The 20600-nt window shown below is 44.9% G+C and overlaps 1 long non-coding RNA gene across 4 annotated transcripts in view; it reads right to left on the bottom strand.

Moving 5' to 3' along the window:
• Positions 1–464: 464 nt before the first annotated feature.
• The window catches only part of LOC309371212, a 36724-nt gene continuing 16588 nt past the window's right edge, over positions 465–20600 (bottom strand). Inside the window, exons 5-6 of one of the 4 annotated variants that reach the window (XR_014168916.1) lie at positions 14272–14418; positions 465–691 (exon numbers count right to left, since the gene is read on the bottom strand). This is a non-coding gene — a long non-coding RNA (uncharacterized lncRNA). The remainder of the gene's footprint in view (positions 692–14271; positions 14419–20600) is intronic. The other 3 variants (XR_014168915.1, XR_014168917.1, XR_014168918.1) reach the window with 3 other exon arrangements.

Here is a 20600-nt window from a genome sequence, read left to right as displayed (position 1 = left end):
GATTTCAATAAAAGTTTCTTTTTTCTTTTCTTCTTGCAAAACTGCCCCCCACCCCCTCGACCCGCCAACCTGCAGATCAGCACTAATTGAAGGTGACATGAGATATATCCCTTCCTTGGTCCAAATGTCTGGAAAGGAGAGTATCTATTGTGCTTTTATGTTTATGCCTGTCCTAAATAATAAAGGAAAGGGGAGTCTGACAGGCACAACACTATTATCCCAGTGGGAATCCCTTGCAAAGAAGATAGAAGATAAAGCTGTTGTTTTTTTTAAAGGCAAGGAATAAAAAGGATAAAACAATACAAGTCTGCAAGACTTTTACTGAAAGTTTTTTTTCCTTTTTAGTATATTTAATACACTGTGAAGAAAATGCATTCTTGCTGAAGGACATTTCCTAGATCTGAAAATGAGAAATTAAATTGCTCCATGATATTTTGATCATTATCAGGTTGGAGACAGTTGCTAAGGTTTTATACTGAAATATCCATTTCCCACATAATCCCCTCTGTCCTTTCATCTCTTCAAGCAGATCTCTCCTTAGCCTTGTGGCTTCTTCTTTCAGGAAAAAAAAGAGGGGAAGAATTTTGCATTTAGAGTTAAGCTTTAATGGAAGATTTCATCTTCTTCAGAGTTTTCAGAGGCTTTTCCTCCACCCCCACTTACATAACTGTTGGCCATCCTGTTGACGAATCTAGAGAAGAAGCAGAAAGGAGTGGAGGGGTGTGGAACGGAAGAAAAGAGTGACGAATAAAGACAGGGGTGAAGAGAAGAGGGCTATTAGAGACTGCTCTGGTTCAGTTTGTGTTTTGATGCAGACTAAACTAATCCACATACCCTCAACCACTGCATGCAAGTAATACTAAGTTGGACAGGGGGTCTCCACAAGTAGAGGCCACCATGGGGACATGGTATATTACAAAACAGCTGCCATGGGCATTTGGCATAACAGAAAATGGCTGCTGCGGGGTTGCAGCATAATCTTCATAAAATGCCACATCTATTTATTTTTTTAAAATATTTTTATTGGATTTTATATTTTTATCATTATCACAAGCATGTATAATACAAAAAACAATATCGAAATCCCCCTCCCACCCATGACTTCTCCGAACTTCATATTCTGGTTTGTTTGGTTTTTTTTGTACATTTATATCTTCTGCTTATTTTGTTATTCTTAATACTTCATTCTCTTATTGGAATTTTTAATATTCTTATCCTTCTAACCTCTTGTTCATATTTTCTATTTTATTTTTCATTGTAAGTCTTTAATCAAACCCTGCTAATGAGTCCATTTCTTTACAATATTTTTGTAAATAAGACATAAATGGTTCCCAGTCTAGTTTTTTAAAGTCTCTATTGTCTTTATCTTTTATTCTCTCAGTTAGTTTCGCCATTTCAGCATACTCCATCATTTTTTGTTGCCGTTCTCCTTGGTTGGTACCTCATCACTTTTCCATCTTTCGGCTAGTAGTATCCTAGCCGCAGTTGTGGTGTACATGAAGAGTTTCTTCTTCTCTATAAGATGTTGCATCTAAAAGAGCAGAGAAAGAGACGGGACCACAAAATGATACAAGCACAATGGGGAGAAAGGCACTTAGATCAGGATGTCTGAGTTTTAAGGGAACTGCTATTTATTATTCTACGACGCAGGTGGCGCTGTGGGTTAAAGCCTCAGCGCCTAGGACTTGCCGATCGAAAGGTCGGCAGTTCGAATCCCTGCGGCGGGGTGCGCTCCCGCTGCTCGGTCCCAGCACCTGCCAACCTAGCAGTTCGAAAGCACCCTCGGGTGCAAGTAGATAAATAGGGACCGCTTTCTAGCGGGAAGGTAAACGGCGTTTCCGTGTGCGGCTCTGGCTTGCCAGAGCAGCGATGTCACGCTGGCCACGTGACCCGGAAGTGTCTTCGGACAGCGCTGGCCCCTGGCCTCTTGAGTGAGATGGGCGCACAACCCCAGAGTCTGTCAAGACTGGCCCGTACGGGCAGGGGTACCTTTACCTTTACCTTTACTGAAATTGTGCTTGAAGTGTTTTTTGATCAATTGGTGCAACACTTGTTGTTTGGGGGAGCATGGAGATGAAGGAGGGCAGCCAGGATTTATTGAGGAGGGAATGCTCACCAGGTGCAGGTTTTTATCTGAGCTGGGGGAAAAGAGGACCTTAGAACATTGCCTCTCCTTTGAGGTGGGCTTTTTAAGACCCCAAAGTTCATGATTTGGCTGACTCTCCCCAGTGTTTCTAGACAATTCTGGGATAAATTGAGCTAATATAAGGCTGTGTCCTCTTCTGAGAGGTGGTGCAGTTTGGGCCCAATTGAAGAAGAACAGTGGTACCTCAGGTTAAGTACTTAATTCATTCTGGAGGTACGTTCTTAACCTGAAACTGTTCTTAACCTGAAGCACCACTTTAGCTAATGGGGCCTCCTGCTGCTGCCGTGGCACAATTTCTGTTCTCATCCTGAAGCAAAGTTCTTAACCCAAGGTACTATTTCTGGGTTAGCGGAGTATGTAACCTGAAGCGTATGTAACCCGAGGTACCACTGTATATGAATAAGCACCAGAAAAGATAGGGAAGAGGTAGACCTGTTCAGGGAGGGGAGGCCACCAAGAACATATTGTCCAACTCCAACCCCTTGGAATTTGAATTGGCTAGTCCACAAATCCACGAGCTTCCTGTGTTGCTAGAGGCAATTGTGCAAGTTCTATCTCATGTATGACCTGGTCAGTACAATGTATCCTAAATCAAAGGGGAAGATTCCATGGCTTCCCTCAGCCTATTAATTGTTAGTAGATTTTTCTTCCTCCTAACTCAGTGTGAATAATTAAATGGCTCAATCACCAATGCTCATAGGTAGGACCTCTGGACGTACCGATGGCCAGGCTCCGTTCAATTACTTCTAGGGCGAGCTTCCTCACACTTCTACTTTATCATCATCCTTCAAGGAAGATAATGAGCATTTTTTTTCACTTTCCCAAAGTATTTAACTTGTCAGCCTAGCATCATTACAACAGTTTTGAGGAGATCAATGGGAGCAAATTAATCTTACTGGTACAGTATAATAAGGTTCAAAGCAATTCCTGCCTTCAGAGGTTTCTCCAAATTATTCTTTTGATGTAATCGCTATTTAGGCCAGTGGCTTGAAGGGACTGATAAGGGAAAATGGTGGATTGCTCTCCCAGTGGTTTGTGCTAAATATTCCTAAATAGAAACAGCTCACTAGGTCAACAAGCATATTTTATAGCTTGGATTATACACTGATACCTTTTGTTAAATAAAAAGCACATTAAATATGACTAGTAAGAGCTAGTGCGCGCGCACACACACACACACACAAAATAAGGATGTTTTCTTTCAGGATACTGCTCTTATGAGCCAAATTATTCCATGTTTCTGCCACAACATAAACCATGTACAGTTAACATATGGAAATCACAGGAGGCTCTTTCAGACGTACTACTTATTGTGCATTATTCCTGACTTGTTTGCGGGGAGATTAGATGATGCTGACAGCTTAGTGAGCATTCATTCTGATTTGTTTGTAGGGAGGTTAGATGATGTGAACTCAATGCAAGTTTTATGCCATACTTTCCAGTGCATCCCCCTTTCTTTAACACAGTAAATCTGAACTTTGGGGGAAGACCGTTTCTTACACAAAAACTTCCCATTCTTTAGTAGATTGCACCCTGAATTTATGGGTGTGTGGTCGAAACCCACCCAAAAATAGTGGACAGTCTGGAAGTGCTCAAGATTTGGTGAGAATGGCAACTAGCTAAGTGTTGTCTCTCTTTTTTTATGAGACTAGGGAGAAGGACCCTAAGCAATGGTTGTGTGGCAAAACCCTCAAGCCAACCCCCATTAGCATAAAGAAATTCACACAGACACAGAATTTTTGTTTAAGGTTATTGGGCAATTTTTTTGGCCACAACTTTATTGATTACAGGAAATGAGAGCGGTATTGGCTTAGGCATTGGCAAAAGACTATCTCTGACTCCTGCCCCCTTTGCAGGAAGTCTGTAAGGGTAAACCACCCAAAGGGAAATTGCTTCAGGGGAACCCGCCTGCATCTCCCCTGGTGTTCCCAGAGGCCTGGCATGGCCCTAGCCCATCAAGCGGACTTCGGACAAGATCCAGGCCCCAGATTCCTTTAACAGAATACCCTTGAAATGGAGGGGCAGACGATGGCTGACGTCCCCTCCTCCACTCAACAATAAGCCAATCCCTAATCACCAAACCTTACAAAGTTGTGACAATTGCTAAGAGGTAGGCAAAAACCAATTAACCCATGCCAATTTGCCAAATGGAAAAATTCCTACCCGGTCCCCAACACAAGAAGGGCAACCAACCAAAGGCCAAAGCAAGGCCAAAGGACATTTAAATTAAAGGCAGGGTGGGCGGGTGTTTGGCAGTGTGAAGCAGGTGCTTGGCACACGTCGTGCTGATGCTTTTATACATTCCCCCACAATCACCCATTCAAATTGATTGGGCAATAGCCCTGGGTGATCATGGTGCCACCCTGAATGAGGGTGATGGCTCCACCCCCGCCAGGGTGGGGGGGACAGGTTTAGGAGCCTGCCCGCAACCAGGACCATCTATTAAGATGATCCCACCTATTAGTCGTGCTACACATATAGAACTAAGGGAAGCAGAGCAAAGCGTTCTGAAATCTTGATCCTATGAATGGTGTTAATCCATCAGCTCAAACTGGCTGAAACCTTACATTACCTTTGGTGGTTTCTGATTCTACTCGCCCCCCACTATTTCTGCTAGGAAAGCCCCTTTTAAACCTCATTCTTTCCAAATAAAGATTTCTTTAATGAAGTAGGGTTTGTTGTATGCAAAGTAGGAAAGATAAGATTGTTTCCCAAATTGACGGCCCTGTGCTCAAGCACTCGTGAAATGTTCCCGCTTTGTACCTGGTAATTCAAAGTCTCTGGAAGATCCACTCTTGGAAAAGATAAATTGGAGCTGTTTTGGTTGGGCTAATTGAAATCACCAACCTCCCAGGGATTTGCTTCTCAGCATTTCCCTAGATAAGCCAGGGTGCCACAGCTTTCCATCCACATGTCTCCCTGAACTGCCTTATCTCTTGCATATTCCAATTGTCAATGTCATTAAGGCTTTGCTCATTTCAGGAAAAAACTCGTGCTGGATAAGTAAATCAAAATGCACACACAAAAACCAGGCACTTTAATTACTTCTCCAGGAATGTGCCAACTTTACAAAAGAAGGCAAGGATGCTACAAGATCAACCAAGAATTGGTTTGAGAACTTTCAGGGTGAAGGGATCTCATTTGCAAAGCAAGAGCTGATACAGCAGCAGAGTGACAAAGAGGGTGCGCTCTCTGCTGTGGGAAGAGTGGCTTGTTCAAATCTCTCCTCAGCTGCAAAGGGAGCTCAGTGGACAATAGGGCATTGGCAGAGCACCTGCTTTGAATGCAGAAGGTCCCAGGTTCATTCCCTTGCAGCTCAAGGTTTAGCTGGGAGTATCTGAAATATTGGAGAGCGGCTACTAGTCAAGTGAAGCTTCAATGGTCTCACTCGGTATAAGGCAACTTCCTATGTTCCCACAAGCTAGTTGAGGGTGGGGGAAGTGAGCCATTATTCTTCTCTCAGCCTCATTGCTTCCTTCTGTTTTTAGAAAGAGAATAGAAATGTTGATGTACAGGCTTGCTGCAAACATTACCAAGACAATTGCTGCAAAACACTCTAAAAGTAACTGCACCAAGTTCAAAGTTCTTGTGTAGGCATACAAAGCCCTGAATAACTTGGATCCAAGATACTTTAAGGACCGCCCGACCCAATCACTGAGATCATCCAGAGGCTGATCAATCCCCAAGTTATAGAAGCCCAACAGGCTCAGTCAGAAGTTGGGTGAATAGTGCTGCTGGTCCCATGCTGCAGAACACTCTGCAAACAGAGATTCTGCAGGCATCCTTGCTTTTGGATTCCAGGTGTCTCTTGAAGACTTTATTATGCCAGCAGGCCTTTGCAATTCAACATGCATGCCCCGCAGTGCTCTAGAATCTTGTAGAAGGCAAGGAGTTCTGGGTCTGCTCCAGAAATGCTAATGTCTTAGCCTTCATCCATTGATGTTCATGTGCTCTATTTATGTGCCTCACCACCAGAGGCCTTTCCCATGGCACCCCACTTTCTGAAGCTAGGAAGGGGATGACAGCGACTGAGTGGCAGTACAGTGGTACCTCAGGTTAAGAACTTAATTCGTTCTGGAGGTCTGTTCTTAACCTAAAACTGTTCTTAACCTGAGGTACCACATTAGCTAATGGGGACTCCCACTGCCATCCTGAAGCAATGTTCTTAACCCGAGGTAGTATTTCTGGGTTAGCAGACTCTGTAACCTGAAGTGTTTGTAACCTGAAGCGTTCGTAACCCGAGGTACCACTGTAAATGGAATAGGGGAGCAAGTACTATTAATTTAGCCTCCCCCTGCTCCATTGTCTCCACTGTCTTTTGTGCCTTCTTTTATGGTAAATAAGGGTTCTCTCCCTCCTGTTTACAATCAGCCTTTCTGATTGGTTGCTGTCAAGCTAGCTTGCCAACCCTCCTCAGAGCCAGCTATGCAAAACTGTGTGCCCCATCAATCATTTCTGCTGTATACCTTTGACTTTTCCGAGCAATCTGACAAGGGGAACAGGGAGGAAGAAGTGGATGAAATAAGAAGCATGGTGACAAATAATCCTGAGTAACTGTAGCTCTTAACTCAAGGCTGGCTAACCTTTCGGGGGGCCAGGAGCTGCATTTGTTCTTGGCAATCAGTTGGCAGCTGTATGCTTATAGCAACTGTAGCTATCCTGACACAGACTCGGATATACAAGACACATGCATGTGGTTATCACCACCTTCTGGCTCTTCAGATAATCAGTCCAGTGAATGGGAAGCAGACAGCTTCCAATCCCATTGTGGGGCCATGTTTAACTCTTTCTGCCCAGCCCCATGCTGTTGGGAAATAACTAAATGAAGACCAATTTAGTCCTGCAGTCCCATGTGTGGGGGAAACGTCAAAAGAAAAATGGCTGACTGCCCAAATTCTAAATAATCTCAGGGCTTGACTCACTTTCTAGTCAAAAGAGCCCCCAGTAGAGCTTAAAACAAAAATATGTGCAGCATTTGCAAATCACGGGAAATATAGGTTGTTAAACTTTGAAATGTCCCAATAGGAAGCACTCACAAACGTACTCCCCTAACTTTAACTGGGTGCACCCTTCCATTGCCTGCTAGTGCAAGTAGCTTATATCCTCTTAGCACAAACACCCCATAATTGTATTTCATAAATAAATAGCAGATTATCATTTCCACCACGTTCTTATGAACTGCTTCCTATTCAGCAATTTTCATATTGCTGACAAATAACCATCCATCTTATTTTTGAGTGGCCAAATGCCTTTGGCCTGCCCTAACATTTGTCAGTTGATATGCTTTCTAAATGTCTAGTCAATCATTTCTTAGTTAATGTATCTCTATTCTGAAATAATTTATCAAGCAGATCAATGGTGGCAAGTCACTGTGTACCCTGACAATGGGGCGTTCTGTAGATTGTTGTTTGTTCCAATAGAGTACAAAAGAGATGGTTTTCCAGGGGAGAGCAACAGGGTAAAGGTAAAACCACTCACACCTGTGCTTTCTAGGCATGGGACAATCAGAAATGTCGATGAGCACTAAGCTGAAGTCATTTTAACTTGGAAACAGAATGGGATGGAGTGGGCTATCAGTGGATGGGTCCTATTCTCTTGTAATATTTGGCAATGGATGGAGATGGTACCTTAATAAAGGACCTTATCTGGGCCTGGCACACAGCTAGCACCCACACGGACATGCCTTTAGAACATTTGTCATTGGGCAGGCTGGTGAAAGGTGGTCTCCTGGTGCTCAGGGTTCTTTATTGGTCCAATCTACTTAGGAAGTAAGATCAAAGCTTAGTGATGCTGTAAAAGGGAAATGGTTGTAAGGAGTCAAACGGTATTAATATGCTCAGCATGTCAACCTGTATCCTGTGTTAGCTGTTCTTTATTTTGTAACTGATGGAATCTCAATGAAAAGAAAAAAGGAGGAAGGGAGGAAGGGAGGGAGGAAGGAAGGAAACTATGGGGAGAGCATAGCTTTAACTGCTAGTGAAACACACATCCCACCACTGTATCCCGAGGTCTGATTCAGAAATGATAGATTATTAGCTGCATAACAGGATCTCGATGCCTATATACACACACACACACACACACACACACACACACACACACACACACAGCCTGGCAAGGTATCTAGGTCCCAGCATGATCTTGATGATGAAATACAAAAACCTGCCAAGTTAAATATCAATCTATAATAATTATTTTTTAACACTCTCAATTCCCAGTAAGGTAATACAAGCAATATTCCAACTGCAAACACAATATCTATAAACATAAGTCTGTTTGCAAATCACAGGGTGTTTTATCCTTTCAAATTACTCTGCTGAGTGACAGTAGCTATTTAAACCTGGCTAGAGGGGATTTCCCCCACCCCACCCCAGAAGGAACGTCAAGTGGGCAGTGTGCTACTTTGTACACTGTGAAGTTCCCAAGGTACTGGTTAGTTACTTTCCTGGAAAAAACCCCACATATGTATCTTGCTACTGATCATGAAGGAGGAAGTGCCTAACTTCACTATACAAGGAAGTACTGGTCTCTATCAATGCATGGCCGCACCCACATGTAGGGATGAGAGAATTTGTCCATTTTAGTTTCTCTCTGTTGCTCATTTTTTTCAGTCTTAAGTTCAGTTCTCCACATTTCCACATCATTTCTACTTTTTACATCCTCATGAAAATTTATCAGTGAATTTCTCCTAATGTACACATCTGTATACAATTCCCCTAATATACAGAAGAATCTGCCCAGTTATTAAGCTCCCTCAATAGGTCCTTCTACCTTCTGCCTGATGAACCGAGGCAGATGATGAGCAGCAATCTAATCTTTTCAAGCATGATGATGATGATGATGATGAATTTCTACCCTGCCCATCCCCAGTCACTCTAAAGCTACTCTGGAGTGGCTCCTATCTGACAGCAAGCCATGTGAAAGCATTGGCATTTCCTCAGGCTATAAAAGACAGATTCCTTTAATCTTGTATCACTTTGGTCCTTTCCCCCAACCCTCCAGGACAGATTTGGGGGTGCAAAAGTGGCTGTAGAGGGAAGGGAGGATTAGTGAAAAATCACCTCTCTTGCTCTGCTGTTAAGACTCTAAGGTTGCTCCCTCTAGAGAAGCCTAGTTAGTAGGATCCAAACCTATGACTGTTTTGACTCCCCAAGGTCTGAGGAAAAACCTAAAGCTAAACCCATAACCCTGTGGGGTCTGAAATATATTCACTACTCAGAAGAACATTAATCTTGTGGTTACACCAATCATTGTTTAAAACAACAACAACAACCAAATACTCACAATTCTGGTGGAAATAGAAATTGTGTCAACTATTAAGTTTTCTCAGTGCCACTCAGTGAATGTTTGCTATTACTTTTGTCTCATTTCTTTGTCTCTCCTTCATGGATTGGCCATATGGGGTTTTTCCCCCCTCCTCTCTAGAATTGGCCATGTTGGTGATGCTACACCACCAGTGATCACCCAGCAGCCAGGATGAAATCTCAGCAATATGGTAGCCAATTCGATCCGTTTGCATAATGTTATCACTGGCAGAATGTGATGGCAATGTTTCTTGGATCACATGATAAAAAATAAAATAATAAAAAAATAAAATAATGCTTATTCTACATAACACACCCTTTAACTGCTCTAACCAGTGACATTCTTCTATTTTAGCAACTTTTTATTGTGTGTAAGTTCCATTAGAGATGAAATTATGGCTATTATTCTTTACAAAAAAAGGAATCATTTCATGCTTGCTTTAAGCTGCCTCAGAGATATCACTATTCTATATTGCCACTGCAGAATTGCCTATACATCTGTCTACCCACTGTGACCAATATTTCTGAAAACCTCATTTTTTTGTGTGTGTGATCACGTTATTTTCTGCTTTGACATTTTCTGCTCCCCTTATCTGGATCAGTGTTTTCATGTCAAAATAAATCTTACAATTAAAGCGCACAGCTGGAATGCAGGACAATCGTGTCACCAACAATGAGGGTGACAATGTATAATTTACGCTCTGAGTTTTACACAAGGAAACAAATTGACACTGTGGTAATACCGAAGTGCATAAATGAGTTTCATAATTTTCCCCCCGTCAGATCCAACCATTATTATAGCCTTTGCATCTTTTCCTCACTATTTTTCCCCCAGATGAAGTTAAATACAGTTCCCCTTCTTTCATGCACTTGCTGTGAGCAGATTTTTCTTTTTCATTATCGCATTTGGCATTCAAAGTTATTCATTGGAGAACTAATCTTAAATCCATTGAAGCTGGTGGACTTGTGTTGGGGAATAGATTGTATCCTGTGGCTTCTTTTTGAATTATTCAGCTCGCCTAAGATCTTGGCTTGCTGAGCCCTTGACAAACTGGAACATTGGTCTTCTGCTACAGCCTCAGAAGGATGACAACTGAATGCTTGGAACTTCTGGAACATCTAAAGCAGGGAGATCAGCAAGCCAGCAGAAGTGACTGGAGAGCAAGTAGAGTGATAGTCAATGACCAACGCCACCGAGTGCAACTGGTGGGCACCAAAGGTGTGTGTGTAAGTCAGCATCTAGTGACCACCAGCGGACTGCTTGATGTCATTGGCCTACTTAGGAAACTGCTGCCCACTCTGCAGCCATGCACCTGGACACTGCCAACACTATCAACCCTGTCTCTACCACCACACAGAGCTGCTGGTGAAGGTGTGCATCCTGCCATTGAGTTGCCTCTCTCTGGAGGCTATTGTACCTTCTTTAAAAGTGAGGAACATGTCCAAGATGCCTGGCCAGCTTTTACAAGGTGTGACCGGAAAGTACGGTGACAGAAATCAGACAGCGAGAAATATTTGAAAATAGATACCTTACAGGCCTTCAAAGTAGGCCCCCTCTGATACAATGCACCACTGACAACGTTTGTAGAACTGTTGGAAACTTCCGGAGAAGTTCTTTTTTCATACTGCTTTCAGTTCCCTCATCACAGCAGCTTGGACATGTGAAATGTTGGAAAATCTGTGCCCTTTCAGTGCAGGTTTCAGAAAAAAATCCAGTGGGGCTAGAGATCGGGAGAATATGGAGGGTGGGACAACTCAGTAACCTCAGTAGTGATTTCACGTGGAATATGCAATTCTTCCGATAATCCTGCATCAATAACTCATGAATTCTATATTTGCCACTGTTCTGCTCATCAATGGTCTGCTAGACCAAGGGTCATCTTCGATGGTTTGCCGCCCTTCACGGAAACACATAAATCACTCATACACTGTCTTTCGAGTTACAGCTTCATCCCTGTACGCAATTGTAAGCATTTTGTGGGTTTCCTATGCTGATTGTATGTTCAAATATTTCCTGCTGTCCAATTTATGTGACCATTCACTGAACTTTCTGGTCACACCTTGTAAGTGCCAGAGGCAATCCCGAGTCTCTGTTGAGTGTAATGGTATGATGCGCACATTTTCAAGCACCTGTTTATCTGGGTGTGATTGCATGTTGCACATCACATGGGGCTGCCATTTTAGGCAACAGCTGTGTATTAACTTGCCTACTGTCCTTCTGTAATATCTAGTCCCCTGTGTCTTTCTCTACTCTCACTCCACATCATGGACTGCCACTGGGACCAGAGCACACCAGGCACTACTGTCTTCCACTGCCTCCCACAGTTTGGTCAAACTCATGTTGGTAGTTTCGACAGCATCTTAAAAAGCTAGACCTAGACAGCATCTTAAAAAGCAGAGACATCACCTTGCCAACAAAGGTCTGTATAGTTAAAGCTGTGGTTTTCCCAGTAGTGATGTATGGAAGTGAGAGCTGGGCCATAAAGAAGGCTGATCGCCGAAGAATTGATGCTTTTGAATTATGGTGCTGGAGGAGACTCTTGAGAGTACCATGGACTGCAAGAAGATCAAACCTATCCATTCTTAAGGAAATCAGCCTTGAGTGCTCACTGGAAGGACAGAATAGTGCCACTGTATTCTGCTCTGGTCAGACCTCACCTGGAGTACTGTGTACAGTTCTGGGCACCACAGTTCAAGAAGGACACTGACAAACTGGAACGTGTCCAGAGGAGGGCAACCAAAATGGTCAAAGGCCTGGAAACGATGCCTTATGTGGAACGGCTAAGGGAGCTGGGCATGTTTAGCCTGGAGAAGAGGAGGTTAAGGGGTGATATGATAGCCATGTTCAAATATATAAAAGGATGTCACATAGAGGAGGGAGAAAGGTTGTTTTCTGCTGCTCCAGAGAAGCGGACATGGAGCAATGGATCCAAACTACAAGAAAGAAGATTCCACCTAAACATTAGGAAGAACCTCCTGACAGTAAGAGCTGTTCGACAGTGGAATTTGCTGCCAAGGAGTGTGGTGGAGTCTCCTTCTTTGGAGGTCTTTAAGCAGAGGCTTGACAACCATATGTCAGGAGTGCTCTGATGGTGTTTCCTGCTTGGCAGGGAGTTGGACTCGATGGCCCTTGTGGTCTCTTCCAACTCTATAATTCTATGATTCTATGATTCTATGAGATCATGAAGCTGAGGCTCCAATACTTTGGCCACCTCATGAGAAGAGAAGACTCCCTGGAAAAGACTCTGATGTTGGGAAAGATGGAGGGCACAAGGAGAAGGGGACGATGGAGAATGAGATGGTTGGACAGTGTTCTCGAAGCTACCAACATGAGTTTGACCAAATTGCAGGAGGCAGTGGAAGACAGGAGTGCCTGGCATGCTCTGGTCCATGGGGTCACGAAGAGTCAGACACAACTAAACGACTAAACAACAACAACAACAACAACAAATAAACAATATTATGCCATAAGACATATATTTATAACTTACTATATTCTGTATAAACTCTTTCCAAATTTCAATATATTTGTCCAAACAATGCCAGCATCTATAAGCAGTCTGTTCATATTTTGCGAGTGCTGTCATGTCATCAATCCATTGATTAAAGGGGATCATATCTTTATTCTTCTAAATCATCAATACCAGTCTTTTGGTCACCATTAGGACATGTATAATCCACTTTTGTTGTCCAGTTGTCAACTTCCATACAATAGGTATATAATTCAGAAGATTGTTTTCCTCTGAAAAATTTTGGTTCCCCATCCTTCATATACACACCTACAAAATGCTCATTTAAATACACCCTAGCTAAAGAAGCAAGGCGAACCTTTTCTGTAATGGTTTTCAGCAACTAGGCTTTGCAACATGAACATTCATGTCAGGATTATCATCTTAATCATTCATCCATATGCATGTTATGAAAAGTGACTGCCAGTTCATCAGAGGATTGCCCCAAGGGTTAAGCTGAGAGAAGAACCCCCTTGATGCACCACACATCTATCTATTACCCTTTCGTTCCACACCCTTAAGCACCGAGTGAACTTTTGATGTGTTGCCATGCCCGCTTTGGTTTCTAAATAGATAAGAGAGGCATTTTGTTTTTCTGCGCTTTTTAACCTGTCTCACAGGTAAACTTGTATGTTGTATATTTGGTTTTCTGAGTCAGCAGTCATGCAGATATCCTTATCTGAATAGCTCTGTTCTGACAAGGGCCGAGCCAAAAGAGTGATGCATTTTGGTCAATAGCTCCCCTTCCTTGGTTGATTTTTCAGTTTGGTTCTAAAAGTGACCTGCATGTTGACCTGTTGAAAGTGGTAGTGTTAATGATCCAGAAACAATTGTTCACTATCAATGAGCCTTGTTTGCTCTTCAAGGAGCCATAAGGTAGCCAATGATGGTTTGTTTTGCAGCCTTGTGGCATCATCAAAATCACCACATGGTCCCTGATCGGCAGGGATAATGTAATGAAGAAAAATAAGCCCTACCAAATGGGGTAAAAAAGAGCACCAGAACAGCATAAGGCTGGATGAATTATTGCTGTGAACTGGCCATGAAAAAAGGTGAATATTCTGAGAGGCAGAAATTCAAGAGGCCCAAACTACATCTTTGCTGCACCATGGCAACCATGGGAGAGGCTGGAGAACGTGAGCATGGAAACCCCTAACTAAATGCACAGAGGTTAGTGTCATACCTGTTGTTGTACCTACTTTGGCTAAAAAATGTTTCACCCTCGGTGTATAGTGTGGTCAGAGCTTGCGAGTCCTCCTAGCTTGTGGGTTTTGAAGACATTTTTCTCCAGGCCACGAATGGAGTTCCTTACCAGAAGAAACATGACAGCAGGCCTTGAGGATCTATGAGCCTCAGATATGGCAGAGGCTTGCTGGGGCTGAGGGGATCAGAGAGTGCTGTTCTGTGCAATGCCCTCCAATGTTGAACTGGATGATGTTATTGTGGATGCAGCAGACATCTTGAAAGAAAGGAAGGATTAAATGAATTACAGAGCTCTCATGCAAACACAACATCTCTAGCTACTAGAGACCAGCTTTCAGTACTGAATATATGTTGGAAAGGAATCAAAAGATTTCCTTGTTTCCATTAGAAAGCAATATTTCAGTGTGATGTTTTCAGATCAGAAGCCACATGGCTGCAAAGATGGACCATTTCCAGTATAGAGAGGATGTAAACAAATGGCAGATGATTAAAAAGAAAATAAATTTGACTTTCTACAGATTGTTTAAAGGAGCAAATTATCGGGCAAAGAGTATATTCATCAGACCATTTATTTATGTATTTATTAAAAAGCCTTATTCCTGAAAATTAGACTTCTTTTTTTACTAATGTCACAAAAGACAATGGAATGAAAGCTTAATTCAAGGTATAACACAGACAGACACTAGCAACCTCAAAATGGCATTACATCTGTCCTAAACTGATAACAACCAGGATGTTAAGAATAAAGGCAGGGATTGGGCTTTAATCTCCCACACTGTGTTCCAGAAAAGCAAGCAAACATTATTTGAAATCTGTGTCTGTTGAAAGGGTTTCCTCCTCGAAATGAACAACAGGTAACAACATATATTGGAAAAGGACAAAAATTAAAGCCATGGAGGCAGAGGAAGGAAAGGAACAACAAGGGGTGCGTGTGACAAAATGGGCATAACATTGGTACTAATATATGTTTATAGATATAGAATTTATTTCCTAGGGAGGTCTGTTTCTCCCTCTAGTTCCAATGATCAGGTTATGAATGGTGTTGCTTATGAAGCCAGAACATCACCACTCATATCCAAGGAACAGACATTAGTGGACTTGGAGAAACAGCAAAGTTTACAGAAGAATGACAAAAATGGGGGAACCCTTGCTGAAGGGGCAGGACCACTAAAAGAGCTCAGTGAGGATGAAGCATGCTCAGTGGGCATAGAATGCTGACTCAAGAGTGAAAATGGAAAAACACAGAGAGGGAATGGAATGGAATCCTGAGGATAAACACTCCAGACAACAGCATATTGTTGCAGATCCTACATGTCAATGAAAGCCACCATTGCATAATGGTTAGAGTGTTGGACTAGGAACTGGGAGACTAGGGTTTGAATCCCCACTCACCCATGAAGCTCACTGGGTCATCTTGGGCTAGTCACCATCTCTTAGCCTAGCCTAGCTCACAGCGTTATTGTGAGGATGAAATGGGGAGGATAAATATGGTATATATATATATATATATGGAATAAACCAGTGTTTTTTTCTAAACAAAAATGTTTAGGGGTACTCTCATTTTCCTACACATATTGAAATACTGCCCCTCAATGAGGCCATACTTAGATTCACAAAATGTTTAGAGGTATGTGTCAGGGAACTGACATCTAAAGCGCCGCAGGTGCAAAGGCTCCCTGAGGTTGAGAGAGCAGTAGCAGCGGAAGAGGGAACCAGTAGAGGGCGAGCAAGAACTCCAAGGGAAAGTGAGTCGGAGGGATGGCTCAGAGATGCTTCAAGCGAAACCAGTGGGGAGGTCTCAGGACCTCCTATAGGGACACCCACACCTCGACGGAAACTGTCACGCCGAGAGGCCAGACGACGTGTTTCCGTTAAGGAGCTTTTATGTTGGAAACGTTTCCGAAAGCAGCCACTTTCGGATTCTACTAGTGATTGACGCAGCCATGCTGGAGGGGCTCCATCACAGGCAGAGGTTTGAAAACCTGATCAAACTCTGAGGGACTTGCATTTTACGCACAAGCAGCTCATCGTCCCATCACAGCAATCCGAAAGTCACCGAAAGCCAGCTTGTGCAGAGAGAAGCATCATGAGCAACCCAGCCGGAACCGGGGGTGCAGGAGCAGCTGGAGGGGGTCCAAGCCTGGAAGAAAGGTACAGAGCGTTGGAGATCCAGTTGGCGCTGCAAACGGCGAGGCTTGAGGAGAGGAGGGCTCAGGATGCAGAAAAGGGAAAGGAGAAAACCACCCCGCTCGCCAGAAAGGTACCAGGATTGGTGCAGAAATTCGGGGGGGATCCCAGGAACTATCATGCCTTTAGAACAGAGATGCAATACGCTCTAAACTTGCAGTTTGATGACTTCCCCGACGAGGAATCGCGAGTGGCGTATGTGATTGGCCATCTCGAATCCGGGGCGAAAGATTGGGTTAGACCCCTGATGGCAGCGAATAATGAGATCTTAAAGGACACGAGGAAGTTTTTTCGTGCCATGGACCTGATGTTTTCCAGCGATATTGAGCAGGGGGTGGTGCGAAGGCAGTTAATGGCTTGCCAGCAAGGAAGCAGATCTGTCCGTGAGTACTGGACTGAATTTACTATGCTGATTCATAAATTGGGGTGGGACCTATCGGCGGAGCCCATCCAAATGCTTTTCGAAGAGGGGCTTTCTTCAACCGTCAAAGATGAGCTTTCCCGGGGGCCCAGGGCGGAGTCTATGGACCAATTAACCAAATCTGCGCTGGCCATAGGAGCGCGCCAGGAGGCGAGGGCTTTGGAAAGGCGGGAAGGGAAAGGAGACCGTTGGAGGGAGTTCCGCATTCCAGACATTCCAGAGCCATCTTTCCCGCCGGCAGAGCCGATGGAAGTTGGAACAGCGCGGGCGCGCGCAGTTTCAAATCCCAGTGAAGGGCGGAAGAAGGAGGGAAAGAGCGCCAAGAGATGTTATCTCTGCCAACAGCCAGGGCACTTTGCCAGAGTCTGCCCACAAAGAAAGGAATGGCAAGGGATGGCAGGAGCTGTTGGGGGAAAGGAAGAGGAAAGCAAGGAGCAAGTAAAAGCCAACGCCTGGCTGCCACCGTCGGGGCACAGCAGCCAGGCCAAAGAGCAATGAAAGTGCCCATGCCAGAACCTCCCAGACCTGCTTTAGTGATAGAGGTGTTACTAGAACTGCCAAACGGACACCCACTAAAGGTCAAGGCGCTTTTGGATTCAGGCAGCTCCTGTAATTTCATGAGTAAGGAGTTTGCAGCTGAGCACCAGATACAGACCATCCCTTTAAGTAACCCCTTGCAGGTGACTACGATTGACGGCAGAGAGCTGTTGGGGGGAGAAGTTAGCCAACAGACTGTCCCGATGATAATGAGAGTGGCAAGGCACACCGAACAGATAGCGTTTAATGTGGCCATCCTGGGAGGAGCGCCCATCATTTTGGGGATGAGCTGGCTGGCGCTACACGATCCGCTAGTGGGCTGGCATCAGAGGGTGGTCTCCTTTGGGTCAGCGCATTGCCTAGAACACTGCAAGGAGGGGAAGGTCTCGGGAGGAGACAGAGTCACCCTAGCGGGGATGGAAGTGATGGGCAAAGGGAAGGTGCCCCCGCAATACGCAGATCTGAGCAACGTATTCAGCGAAAGGGAAGCAGACAAACTGCCACCGCATAGACCCTTTGACTGTCAAATCAACCTACTCCCAGGGGCCCAACTCCCAGTAGGCAAGCTGTACGCCATGTCAGACAGGGAGATGCAGGAGCTGAGGGAGTTCATTGACAAAAACTTGAAGCGAGGTTTCATCAGAGAGTCCCGAGCGGTGGGGGGCAGCCCAGTGTTTTTTGTGGACAAAAAGAACACAGACAAACCGAGACTGGTGTGTGACTTCAGGGCCCTCAATGCAGTGTCGGAGCCCCTGGCTTTCCCTATGCCCCGAATTGACGACATTTTGACCAGAGTAAGGAAGGGAAAGATTTTTACAAAACTGGACCTGCGGGGGGCGTACAATCTGATACGCATAAGGAAGGGAGATGAATGGAAGACCACCATGTTTACCCCTTTGGGAGCCTTTGAATACCTCGTTATGCCCTTCGGTCTACAAGGGGGCTCCGCCTGTTTTCAAGCTTTTATAAACCACGTTCTGGGACCTTTGCTCTACAAGAACTGTGTGGCCTTTTTAGACGACGTGTTGGTGTATTCGGAAGATGAGGAACAGCATGTGAGGGACGTTCGAGAAGTGTTGGGCAGGCTGCAAGCCAACCAGCTGTGGGTGAAACTGGAGAAGTGCCAGTTTCATACCAAGGAGGTGGAATTCCTGGGGTACCGCTTGTCAGACAAGGGATTGGCCATGGATCCAGGCAAGGTTCAAGCGGTACTGGAATGGAAGACACCGAAAACCAAGAAGGACGTGCAAAGATTCTTGGGGTTTGGGAACTTTTATCGGAAGTTCATCAAGAACTTTGCCCACTTGACGGCGCCCATCACCGACTGCCTCAGCAGCAAGAAGAAATTTGTTTGGACGGTGGAGGCGGATCGAGCCTTTGAAGAACTGAAAAGGGCTTTCGCCTCGGAAGAACAACTTCTGCATGTGGATTTACAAAAACCCATGAGAGTGGAAACAGATGCATCCGACCGGGCTATAGGGGCGGTCCTTCTTCAACCGGGGAGGAGTGCGTCGGAGTGGAGACCGTGTGCATTCTTCTCGCGGAAACTGAATAAGTCCGAGAGGAGTTACACGGTGTATGACAGGGAACTACTTGCCATTCACGAAGCATTCCGGAGGTGGAGACATTTATTAATTGGGGCACAACACAAGGTGCAAGTGTGCACCGACCACAAAAATTTAGAGTATTGGAGAACAGCTCGAGTGCTCAACCAACGACAAGTGAGATGGGCACAGGAATTCTCCAAATTTAACTTTGAGATTTGTTATGTGCCAGGCCCAGAAAACGTCAGGGCGGATGCGCTCTCACGCAAACCAGAATATTGGGAAGGGGAGGAGGTGATCGAAGAGAGACATGTCATCCCGGAGGACCGCTGGGTGTGTGGGGCGGCGCTGGTGGGGCAACGGGAACTGGTGGAGGAAACGGAAAATGATGAATATGCCCAGGATAAGCTCAGAGGTCTCAGGGGGGAGGGCGAGAGCCCCGGAGGTTTTGAGGAAAGAAATGGGGCATTGTATTACAAAGGGGCACTGTATATACCCGAAGGTGAATTGAGGGGGAGAGTACTCAAGCAGTTGCATGATAGCCCCACGGCGGGACATTTTGGGCAACACAAAACCATGTGGTTGGTTACCAGGGAATTTTGGTGGCCTAAGGTGAGGGAAGATGTAAGGGAGTATGTAAGAGGGTGTGACCAATGTCAGCGAGCCAAAGGGGAAAGAAGGGCGCCGGCAGGGTTATTAGAACCTTTACCCACACCAGAACGGCCTTGGGAAGCGATATCAATAGATTTTATGACGGATCTGCCAAGGTCCAAGGGGAAAACAGCCATCATGGTAGTAGTAGACCTGTTAACTAAGATGTGCCATTTTGTAGCATGCTCACATGCAGTCACAGCGGAAGAAACGGCGAAGTTGTTTGTGGAACATATCTTTAGGTTGCACGGGGCTCCCTCGAGGGTGATCTCAGATCGAGGCAAACAATTTACTTCCAGGTTCTGGAGGAAGCTCATGAGCTTGCTACACGTGGAAGTTAATTTTTCAACTGCCCGGCACCCTGAAACCAACGGGCAGGCGGAAAGGGCAAATGGCATTCTTCAACAATATCTTAGGTGTTATGTCAATGACAGAGAGAACGATTGGGTCGAAAAGTTGGCGTTGGCAGAATTTGCCTACAATAATGCGGAGAATGTGTCCACAGGGATGAGTCCCTTTTTGGCTAATTACGGGTGTCACCCCAGGGCATTTCCAGGGGAAGGAGGGGAGAGATGGAGCGTTCCAGCGGCTGAACATTTTGTAGAAGAGATGGAAGCCATCCATCAGCAGCTCCAGCTCAACTTAGAAAGGGCCAAGGCACAATATAAGAAGCAGGCAGACAAGAACAGAAGGGAAGGTGAAACCATAAGGGTGGGGGATCAAGTGTGGTTGTCAACCCAAGGGTTGCCGTTCAAAGGGGGTTGTAAGAAACTGAGGCCCAGAAGATTGGGACCCTTTGAGGTGATTCAGCAGGTCAACCCGGTAGCTTTCAAACTCCGATTACCCAACCACATGAAATTGCACCCAGTGTTCCACAGGTCGTTACTGTCACCATACAGGGGGGGACGTGAAGGGGAGCACGTCAGGGGACCAGCCTTGGAAGAGAGGGAACGCCGCAACCATGTAGCGGAAATCCTCGATTCCAGGTGGAAGGGTAATCAGGTGGAGTATTTGGTGGCGTGGGAAGGGGAACCGGAGTCAGAAAACACCTGGGTAAGTGCAGAGGAAGTCAATGACGAGGTTTTAACAGAAACGTTC

Source organism: Podarcis melisellensis (assembly GCF_964234715.1).
Source record: "Podarcis melisellensis genome assembly, chromosome: 5".
In the NCBI taxonomy this organism is placed as follows: Eukaryota; Metazoa; Chordata; class Lepidosauria; order Squamata; family Lacertidae; genus Podarcis; species Podarcis melisellensis.
Note: the sequence above shows the minus strand (reverse complement) of the source record. Positions and strands in the feature narration are given on the sequence as shown.